Here is an 11,275-nt window from a genome sequence, read left to right on the forward strand (position 1 = left end):
AATATGGCCTATGCCATCTTTGAGGCATAATTTCCCAAAGATTGAAAGCCAGTCTATTGTACTTCGTTAATTCAACCATCATCAGAGCTGGGCTGAGGAGTGGCAGATGGAGTTCAACCCTGCCAAGTGTGAGGTTGTCCATTTTGGAAAGACAAATAAGAATGCGGAATACAGGGTTAATGGTAGGGTTCTTAGTGAGGTGGAGGAACAGAGGGATCTTGGGGTCTATGTTCATAGATCTTTGAAAGTTGCCACTCAGGTGGATAGAGCTTGTAAGAAGGCCTTTGGTGTATTAGCATTCATTAGCAGAGGGATTGAATTCAAGAGTCGTGAAGTGATGTTGCAGCTGTACAGGACCTTGGTTAGGCCACATTTGGAGTACTGTGTGCAGTTCTGGTCGCCTCACTTTAGGAAAGATGTGGAAGCTTTGGAGAGGGTGCAGAGAAGATTTACCAGGATGTTGCCTGGAATGGAGAATAGGTCGTACGAGGATAGGTTGAGAGTGCTCGGCCTTTTCTTGTTGGAACGGCGAAGGATGAGAGGTGACTTGATAGAGGTTTATAAGATGATCAGAGGAATAGATAAAGTAGACAGTCAGAAACTTTTTCCCCGGGTACAACAGAGTGTTATAAGGGGACATAAATTTAAGGTGAAGGGGGGAAGGTATAGGGGAGATGTCAGGGGTGGGTTCTTTACCCAGAGAGTGGTGGGGGCATGGAAAGCGCTGCCTGTGGGAATGGTAGAGTCAGATTCTTTGGTGACCTTTAAGCGGCAATTGGATAGGTACATGGATGGGTGCTTAAGCTAGGACAAATGTTCGGCACAACATCGTGGGCCGAAGGGCCTGTTCTGTGCTGTATTGTTCTATGTTCTATCTCTTTAATTGGGTTATATGATCCATGACTTTTTCATTATCTGTGAAATAGCTAATGTTCTTCAGTGCTTTTTGACTTGCTGATAAAAGTTTATGAGCCTGATCTGCAAAATAGTTTCCACATAAACTGAAAAAAAGTTTTTGTTGTCAAAATCCTGATATAACCTCTTCATAACCCTTTAACCCATTACTAATATAAAAATCTGTTTCTTTCTTCCTTAAATTTATTTGTTATCCATTCACAGGGTAGAGAATTGCACAGATTCAGAACCATTTGAGATATGTAATTCCTCTCTATCTGTTTTATATTTGCCAAACCTTAGTCTAAAGCCTTGACTTCTCATTCCAGATTGCTCCAGAAAGGGAAACATCCACTCTACACTGACATTGTCAAGCCCTTTTAATATCTTATACACCCCAATTAGATCTCCTCTTATTTTTCTGACTCGAGCAAGTATAGGCCCAGATTGCCTCATGAGACTAACCTTTCACCTCTGGAATTAATGTAGTGAACATTCACTGAACTGCCTCCAATGCAATTTCATGCTTCCTCAAATAAGGGGACCAAACCTGTGGACGTTACTCCAGATGCATTCTCACCAATGCTTCAAACAATTGCAACAACATTTCTCTACTTTTATACGCTATTCCATTCAGCAAGGTGGGCTCTTTCTTCCATCCAGAAATGTTAAAACACCAAATGAAACTAAGAAGTCACGGATGCAGAAGACTTGAAAGGGAAGCAGCCAGATTCATTGAGGCTAATTTAATGCAGTGCTGATGGAGCTTCAATGATCCACTAAGATCTGGAAATTTAAGTGGCAACAAAAATGAGGCTGGGAAGTGAGGCCAGTTTAGACACCAGTGTGCACACCAACCAAGAAGGTTGAGTTTGTGTAGTTCTTCCTGACATTGTCAGATCAAGTGACCAATTGGCTCATTGAGATGCAGTTCTCACAGACTGATGAGGCAGACGCAATGAAAGTGCTTCATTGAGGAGTGCATATCTCATGTGATCGTCATGCTGGAATGGATGAGCAGGGTGTCTTTCTCATAAATCAGTCTCTCTTCATCCTGTAAAAGGTAGCACTTCATTTGCAGAGATATTTCGGGCTAATGGAAGTGTGCTGTAGCACCGTTCATGATTCCTTTGGAGGATGGCCTTACCTTCCTTTCTGTACCATGTAGTAACTCCCACTTCTTTGTAAGTTCATTACCTTGTTTGTGTACTTTTGTTTGTGTCTGATGTCATATTTTGTTAGTTAAAAAAAACCCCTTGTTTCCAGTCAAGTAGACTGTGGAATTGCCTCTCCTTCATTTTCAATCTAGTTACTAAAGAAATGAAGTGTGATATCTAGGTGCTACATAAAGCAAAATTTTTTTTAAAATTGTAGGAGGTTAAAGAGGTAGGGAGTTGTAATCTCTCCTTTCTTGGTTGTAACATTAAATATGGTGACGAGTGCATCCATTGGCCTTCATGTTTCCTTGGTAAAAACAATGACTGCAGATGCTGGAAACCAGAATCTGGATTAGTGGTGCAGGAAGAGCACAGCAGTTCAGGCAGCATCCAAGGAGTTTCGAATTCGACGTTTCGGGCAAAAGCCCTTCATCAGGAATAAAGGCAGTGAGCCTGAAGCGTGGAGAGATAAGCTAGAGGAGGGTGGGGGTGGGGAGAAAGTAACATAGAGTACAATGGGTGAGTGGGGGAGGGGATGAAGGTGACAGGTCAGGGGGGAGAGGGTGGAGTGGATAGGTGGAAAAGGAGATAGGCAGGTAGGACAAGTCCGGACAAGTCATGGGGACAGTGCTGAGCTGGAAGTTTGGAACTAGGGTGAGGTGGGGGAAGGAGAAATGAGGAAACTGTTGAAGTCCACATTGATGCCCTGGGGTTGAAGTGTTCCGAGGCGGAAGATGAGGCATTCTTCCTGCAGGCGTCTGGTGATGAGGGAGTGGCGGTGAAGGAGGCCCAGGACCTCCATGTCCTCGGCAGAGTTGAAATGTTGGGCCACGGGGCAGTGTGGTTGATTGGTGCGGGTGTCCCGGAGATGTTCCCTAAAGCGCTCTGCTAGGAGGCGTTCAGTCTCCCCAATGTAGAGGAGACCGCATCGGGAGCAACGGATACAATAAATGATATTAGTGGATGTGCAAGTAAAACTTTGATGGATGTGGAAGGCTCCTTTGGGGCCTTGGATAGAGGTGAGGGAGGAGGTGTGGCCGCAGGTTTTACAGTTCCTGCGGTGGCAGGGGTAAGTGCCAGGATGGGAGGGTGAGTTTTAGGGGGGCGTGGACCTGACCAGGTAGTCACGGAAGGAACGGTCTTTGCGGAAGGCGGAAAGGGGAGGGAAGAGAAATATATCCCTGGTGGTGGGGTCTGTTTGGAGGTGGCGGAAATGTCGGCGGATGATTTGGTTTATGCGAAGGTTGGTAGGGTGGAAGGTGAACACCAGGGGCGTTCTGTCCTTGTTACGGTTGGAGGGGTGGGGTCTGAGGGCAGAGGTGCGGGATGTGGACGAGATGCGTTGGAGGGCATCTTTAACCACGTGGGAAGAGAAATTGCGGTCTCTAAAGAAGGAGGCGATCTGGTGTATTCTGTGGTGGAACTGGTCGTCCTGGGAGCAGATACGGCGGAGGCGGAGGAATTGGGAATACGGGATGGCATTTTTGCAAGAGGTAGGGTGGGAAGAGGTGTAATCCAGGTAGCTATGGGAGTCGGTGGGTTTGTAAAAAATGTCAGTGTCAAGTCGGTCGTCATTAATGGAGATGGAGAGGTCCAGGAAGGGGAGGGAGGTGTCAGAGATGGTCCAGGTAAATTTAAGGTCATGGTGGAATTGATGGGTTAACACTAGCTGCATCTTAATGTGAACCAAACCCTGCACTTTCTCTTTAGATATCTTCTAAACAACCTCTTCAGAGGCGTTAAAACAAACATCTAGAGTAGGTGGGACTTGAACTTGGGGCTCCAGGCCCAGAAGTAGGAACACTTCCCATTGTAGGTTTTCTGCTGCTGAAACATTTGCAGTGCTCTTGGATCAATAATTTATCTACAATTATCTTTTCAGGTCAGTTCCCTTATGCAAATGTCAGACTGTTTGTTCTCTTATATTTTAAAACAAGCTGGTGTTCAAAGCTTGATTCTCAACTTGTGGGCGGCACGGTGGCACAGTGGTTAGCACTGCTGCCTCACAGCGCCAGAGACCCGGGTTCCAATTCACGCCTCAGGCGACTTACTGTGGAGTTTGCACATTCTCCCCGTGTCTGCGTGGGTTTCCTCCGGGTGCTCCGGTTTCCTCCCACAGTCCAAAGATGTGCAGGTCAGGTGAATTGGCCATGCTAAATACCCCGTAAGGGTTAAATGTAGGGGTATGGGTGATTTGCGCTTCGGCGGGTCGGTGTGGACTTGTTGGGCCGAAGGGCCTGTTTCCACACTGTAAAGTAATCTAAAAAAAAAACTTGTTCACAGTTATAGAGTCATAGAGATGTACAGCATGGAAACAGACCCTTTGGTCCATCTCGTCCATGACAACCAGATATCCCAGCCCAATCTAGTCCTACCTGCCAGCACCTGGCCCATATCCCTCCAAACTCTTTCTGTTCATATACCCATCCAAATGCCTTTTAAATGTTACAATTGTACCAGCCTCCACCACATCCTCTGGCAGCTCATTCCATACACGTACCACCCTCTGTGTGAAAAGGTTGCCCCTTAGGTCTCTTTTATATCTTTCCCCTCTCACCCTAAACCTATGCCCTCTAGTTCTGGACTCCCCCAACCCCAGGGAAAGGACTTTGTCTATTTACCCTATCCATGCCCCTCATAATTTTGCAACCCTCTATAAGGTCACCCCTCAGCCTCCGATGCTCCAGGGAAAACAGCCCCAGCCTGTTCAGCCTCTCCCTATAACTCAAATCCTCCAACCCTGGCAACATCCTTGGAAATCTTTTCAGAACCCTTTCAAGTTTCACAACATCTTTCAGATAGGAAGGAGACCAGAATTGCACGCAATATTCCAACAGTGGCCTAACCAATGTCCTGTACAGCCGCAACATGACCTCCAACTCCTGTACTCAATACTCTGACCAATAAAGTATACCAAATGCTGCCTTCACTATCCTATCTACATGCGACTCCACTTTCAAGGAGCTATGAACCTGCACTCCAAGGTCTCTTTGTTCAGAACACTACCCTAGACCTTACCATTAAGTGTATAAGTCCTGCTAAGATGTGCTTCCCAAAATGCAGCACCTCACATTTATCTGAATTAAACTCCATCTGCCACTTCACAGCCCATTGGCCTATCTCGTCCAGATCCTGTTGTAATCTGAGGTAACCCTCTTCGCTGTCCACTACACCTCCAATTTTGGTGTCATCTGCAAACTTACTAACTGTATCTCTTATGCTCACATCCAAATCATTTATGTAAATGACAAAACGTAGAGGACCCAGCACCGATCCTTGTGGCACTCCACTGGTCACAGGCCTCCAGTCTGAAAAACAACCCTCCACCACCATCCTCTGTCTTCTACCTTTGAGCCAGTTCTGTATCCAAATGGCTAGTTTTCCCTGTATTCCATGAGATCTAACCTTGCTAATCAGTCTCCCATGGGGAACCTTGTCGAACACTTTACTGAAGTCCATATAGATCACATCTACTGCTTTGCCCTCATCAATCTTCTTTGTTACTTCTTCAAAAAATGCAATCAAGTTTGTAAGACATGATTTCCCACACACAAAGCCATGTTGACTATCCCTAATCAGTCCTTGCCTTTCCAAATCCAAATTAAAAATGAGTAAAATAAAGAAAGAACAGTGATGGTCTCAACAATGTACTCTTTGGTGACGGTTGAAATTAATTATTTGTTTGGAAAGGTACTCATCTGCTGTCCTCATGTTTCATTCCACTCTTGTCAATGGAGAGTACACATTGTAAAACAGAGATCATCTCTTCTAATGATTTAGAATCATGAGCAACAGACAGTATTTTGCACTCTCAATAATTTGTGATATCCAAGTTACCCTACTATAACCTTTGAAGTATATGGAGTGTGAGGACTATAGGCATGACAAATGTCTCATTATAAATCAGCAGTCATTTACAACACTGAGATATATTTGTTCAAAATATTGCAGAATAAAGTCTTGCCAATATTTGATACAAGTACTCATGGATTTGAGCACATTCTTCATATAACTTTTGTGCATTTCAAATCTTATTTAGGGGCGGCACGGTGGCCCAGCAGTTAGCACTACTGTCTTACAGCTCCAGAGACCCGGGTTCGATTCCAGCCTTCAGTGACTGTCTGTGTGGAGTTTGCACATTCTCCCAGTGTCTGTGTGGGTTTCCTCCCACAGTGCAATGATGTGCAGGTTAGGTGAATTGGCCATGCTAAATTGCCCATAGAGTTAGGTGCATTAGTTAGGAGTAAATATGGGGAATGGGTCTGGGGGGGTTACTCTCTGGAAGGTCAGTGTGGACTAGTTGGGCCGAAGGGCCTGTTTCCAAACTGTAGGGAATCTAATCGAAATGTGTTGTTGCTGGTAGGTACTTGATCATCAGTGAAGTACAGATCTTTTAAATTTTCAACAAAATTTAAATCTTCTTATTCAGCATTTGCTGTAGGAATTTGTAACAATGTCGCTTGTTTCTTCCCTGGCATGTTTTCAATTGTAGTGTTAAATCTCATCAATCTCATAGAGTTATTGAGTCATACAGCGTGGAAACAGACCCTTTAGTTCAACTTGTCCATGCCAACCAGTCATTCTAAACTGAGCTAGTCCCATTTGTCTGCATTTAGCCCATGTCCATCTAAACTTTTCCTATTCATGTACCTGTCCAAATGTCTTTTAAATGTTGTAATTGTACAATCACTGTACTCTTGGTCACAAATTTGCTATTTTCTTTGAATTCAATAGTCACCAAAAGTCTGTAATTTGTCTCCATTGTGAACTGAAAACACAAGACATAATCTGCAAACTTTTCACAGGCCAAAGAGCAGTGATTGTCCTTTTTACAATGACTGCATACCTACGGACTATTTCAGTAAAAGAAATTGATCTACATTTATCATCTCTCTCAATCTCAAAAAGTAGGCTCCTAATCAACAATGCACCTGTGGCAACAATTGTAGGCAGCTCTGAATTATAATCATAATGAAATTAACATCTCCTTGATCCTTTCAAATGAATTCTGTTGAATACTACCCAGCATCTAGCCTGGTCTTGTCCCAGTAACTGACATAATGTAAAAACATAAGCACCTGCAGCAGGAGAGTAGGCCATCTGGCCCTTCAAGCCCACTCCGTGATTCAATAAGATCATGGCTGATCTTTTCGTGGTCTCAGCTCCACTTACCCGCGTCTCACCATAACCCTTAAGATTATTGTAATTTGTTCCTATAAAGTGGGACTGTTTTGCTTTGGTACCAGCTTGTGTTCATATTGATTTGACCGCTTTGGTATTGTGGGACACCTTGGCAAGTTCATTCATAACATTCTGGTCGGAGTCGCAAGTAGTGCTGAACACTGTGCAATCATCGATGAAAATGCCCACTTCTGACCTTTTGACAGAGGGAAGGTCATTGATGAAGTAGCTGAAGATTGTTGGAGAAAGTGAGGACTGCAGATGCTGGAGATCAGTGCTGGAAATGTGTTGCTGGAAAAGCGCAGCAGGTCAGGCAGCATCCAAGGAGCAGGAGAATCGACGTTTCAGGCATGAGCCCTTCTTCAGGGCTCATTCCTAAAGATTCATGAAGAAGGGCTCATGCCCGAAACGTCGATTCTCCTGCTTCTTGGATGCTGCCTGACCTGCTGCGCTTTTCCAGTAACACATTTTCAGCTCTGAAGATTGTTGGGCTTACGACTACCCTGAGGGATTCCTGCAGAGATGTCCTCGAGCTGAGATGACTGACTCTCCACAACCACAACCATCTTCCTTTGTACTAGGTATGACTCTAACCAGTGGAGTGTTTGTCCCCAATGCCCATTGATTCAAGTTTTGCTAGGGCTCCTTGATGCCATTGTTATGAAGGTGTAGAGGTGTACTGTACCGTTAAGAGAGTTGAAAAACTACAGGGATTGACAAAGCACAGAGAATCCTGAACAAAGTAAGAATGCAACACTTGGGAAACAAGTAGCTCCAGCTGAGTTGCATGAAATAAAAACAAATTCAAATTCAGCTGAGTTGCCATGAAATGAAAACAAATTCAAATTCAGCCAATCAGTTTAAATTCTGCCCCAAGACACCAAAATCCAACCAAATTTGAATTTAGTATTTTGATAATATTAAAACCAATGAAACAATCTGATGTTTTGTTATCTAAAACCGGACATTTTGAACAGTTAGAAGAAGGACATCCACAAATATAGACTGCTAGTTGAAGAGCTGTCTGAAAGGTACCTGTCTGTGGGCAACAGAAGATCGAAGCCGATGTAGAGAAAAATCTACAGTGGAAAATCTACAAAGGAGAATCAACAAAGCAGACTGGTTTTGATTTTCTTTTGTAAATCTTAATCCGGATTTTTTTTTATCAGATTAGTATTGTAGAGTGGGAGGTAAAAGATAGGTTTAAGAGAAAGGAGTTGTAAATAGTTGTTGGTTTTAATATTCTCTGTTGGACTTAAAGAATAAAATTGTTAATTTTTATTTTAAATAGTGACATCTGGATAGTTCTTTGCCTCTCAAATTTTAACAGATTATGGCTTGAGGTGAACATTTTCTGTGTGGCTGGTTTAAATTAGCATAAGGGTTTACCTGTGTCGCAATAGTTTGGGGGCTTTCGTCCTCAATTTGAACAAGCTTAGACAGATCCAGTCTGAGATTTGGACAGATTTGAATAGTCTTGGGGTACAAAAAAAGCCCAGTAGATTCAAACACTTGCAGGTTAGTGTCCTAATTCTTTAAATAAAATGCGGGTGAGACAATTTGTTTAATTTTGGTGACTTGTGGTTGGTTAAATGAAAAGTGACAGAAATGGCTCCTTAATATTGCTAAAGAGCTTCTGGGGTTTGAAGGTGATTCTCAAATTTGCCAAGAAAGTTTAGAAGGAAAGAAAAAGGCCATACTTTTAGAACAACTAAAGAAGTTAGATTTGGGTTTGACCAAGGACAAAAGTAAAGCTGAAATTATAAGGGAATTACTCAAACACTTCGGTGTTTCAGAGAAACAGACAGGTGGAGTAGAGTTAGAAAAACTTAAATTACAATTGAGGAAAATGGAGTTAGAAGATAAACAAAGAGAGAGTAAGTTCTTAGCTGAGCAAAGAGAGAAGAGAGAGAGGAAAAAGAGAGAAGGTTCTTAGCTGAGCAAAAAGAGAGAGAATTTGAACTTAGTTAGCAAAATCAAATAGGATGGAGATTAAAAGAGAAGGTAGTGATATATACAAATATGTCAAAACTCTGCTACATTTTGAGGATAAAGATGTTGAAGCCTTCTTTATTTCATTTTAAAAATTGGCTAGGCAGATGGAATGGTCCGAAGATTTATGGGTAACACTAGTTTAGACTAAACTTGTAGGCAGAGCTGGTGAGGTATTTGCCAGATGAGGGGTCAATAAATTATGAAGAGGTCAAACAGGCTATTTTAAGAGCTTGTGAATTGGTACCATTAGTGTATAGACAGTGGTTCAGAAACACAAAGAAGGAACCAGGTCAGACTTATGTTTAGTGTGAACAAAGTAAACATAATCATTTTGATAGATAGGTGCCTATGAGGCTCTAAGAGAGACTAATCTGCTGGAGGAGTTTAAAAATTCACTTCCAGAGATGATAAGAATTCACATATAGGAATAGAAAGTTCAGGAAGTGAGACAGGCAACAGAATTAGCAGATGAATACGTTCGTGCATAAGACAAGCTTCTGGCCAGAATTTTGTCCTGTGAGGGATAGAAGTTGGGAGAAGTGGAAATCCTACACTATGAAAGAAAGAGTAGAGAAACTGGTCAGAGTTTATCACAGGTTAAAAAAGAAGCCCAAGAGGGCAGAAAGGAGGTGAAAGACCTCAGGTGTTTCCACTGTGGTAAAGTGGGACACGTGAAGTCACAGTGCTGGTCGTTAAAGAGACTGTGGGAAAAGATGTGGTTAAAAAAAGCTAAGCCAGTGGCATTAGTGAAGGTAATAAAGGAGACCCCAAGAAGAGCTGAGGAGCTGCAGGAGAGTGCACAGTCTAGGCAGGGGCTAGAGTATGGAGTTCACACCTGATCTCCACAAAGAATTTGCCTCTGTGGGTAAAGTTTACTCAGACAGAACAGTTGGAGAAGGACAAGAAATTATAATTTTGAGAGATACTGGATCTAACCAGTCTCTAATAGTAAGAGATGAGCAAATTAGCACTCTTTCTGATTTTTACCCAAGAGTTTGGTAATTTGTGGGATAGATGAACAGAAATTTAGCATTGGCAAAAGTGAGGATTGCAGATGCTGGAGATCAGAGTCAAGATTAGAGTGGTGCTGGAAATACACAGCAGGTCAGGCAGCATCCGAGGAACAGGGAAAGCGACGTTTCAAGCAGGAGCCCTTCATTAGCATTCCCCTATGTGAGATCAGGTTGGAGTGCCAACTCAAGACTGGGGAAGTAACAGTGGGAGTGATTGACAGTGTCAGTTCCAGGAATCCTGTTTGTTCTTGGGAATGATTTAGCAGGATCCAAGGTTGGAGTGACACCCCTTGTGGAGAAACCAAAGGAAGACCAAGAAACTGAGGAGTTAAAACAGAAATATCCTGGTATTTTCCCAGATTGTGTGGTAACCAGATCCCATTATCATAAGTCACAGCATGAAGCAAAAACTGAAGAAACAGATGAAGGAGTTGAGGTTCAGTTAGCAGACACCCTGTTTGACATATTGGTGCAGGAAAAGCCTGAACAGGCAGAGGGTCAGACAGAAGTGTTTAGTCCTGAAAGGCTAAGGGACTTGCAACAGAAAGACAAGACGATAAAATATATACATGTGGATGCGTACTCCGAAAAGGAGGCAGAGGATATTTCTGAGGGTTATTATCCGAAAGATAGACTCCTAAGACAGAAATAGGACCACGGCAGGTTAGTGCAGAGGAGAAATGGGCCAGAGTGCACCAGATTGTATTGCCGGTAGCATACAGATAGGGAGTGTTACAGGTAGCACATGAACTACCGGTAGGAGGTCACCAAGGGGTACGAGACTCAGGCTAAGGTACAAAAACATTTTTATTGGCCTGGAATGTACAAGGATGTGATTAACTTTTGCCTTACGTGTCATATATGCCAAATGGTAGATAAGCCACAGTTGGTTATAAAACCAGCACCTTTGTTGCCAGTTCCCGCATTTGAAGAACCATTCATGAGGGTTATAAATGAGAGTGTAGGTCCCCTCCTAAGAACTAGAAGAGACAAAGAACTTGAGAAACAGTTGTTAGTTACTGCCCCGCAGAGTGA

Source organism: Chiloscyllium plagiosum, unplaced genomic scaffold, assembly GCF_037043375.1.
Source record: "Chiloscyllium plagiosum isolate Xiang-an unplaced genomic scaffold, Cpla_swu_hap1 HiC_scaffold_23, whole genome shotgun sequence".
Taxonomy (NCBI): domain Eukaryota; kingdom Metazoa; phylum Chordata; class Chondrichthyes; order Orectolobiformes; family Hemiscylliidae; genus Chiloscyllium; species Chiloscyllium plagiosum.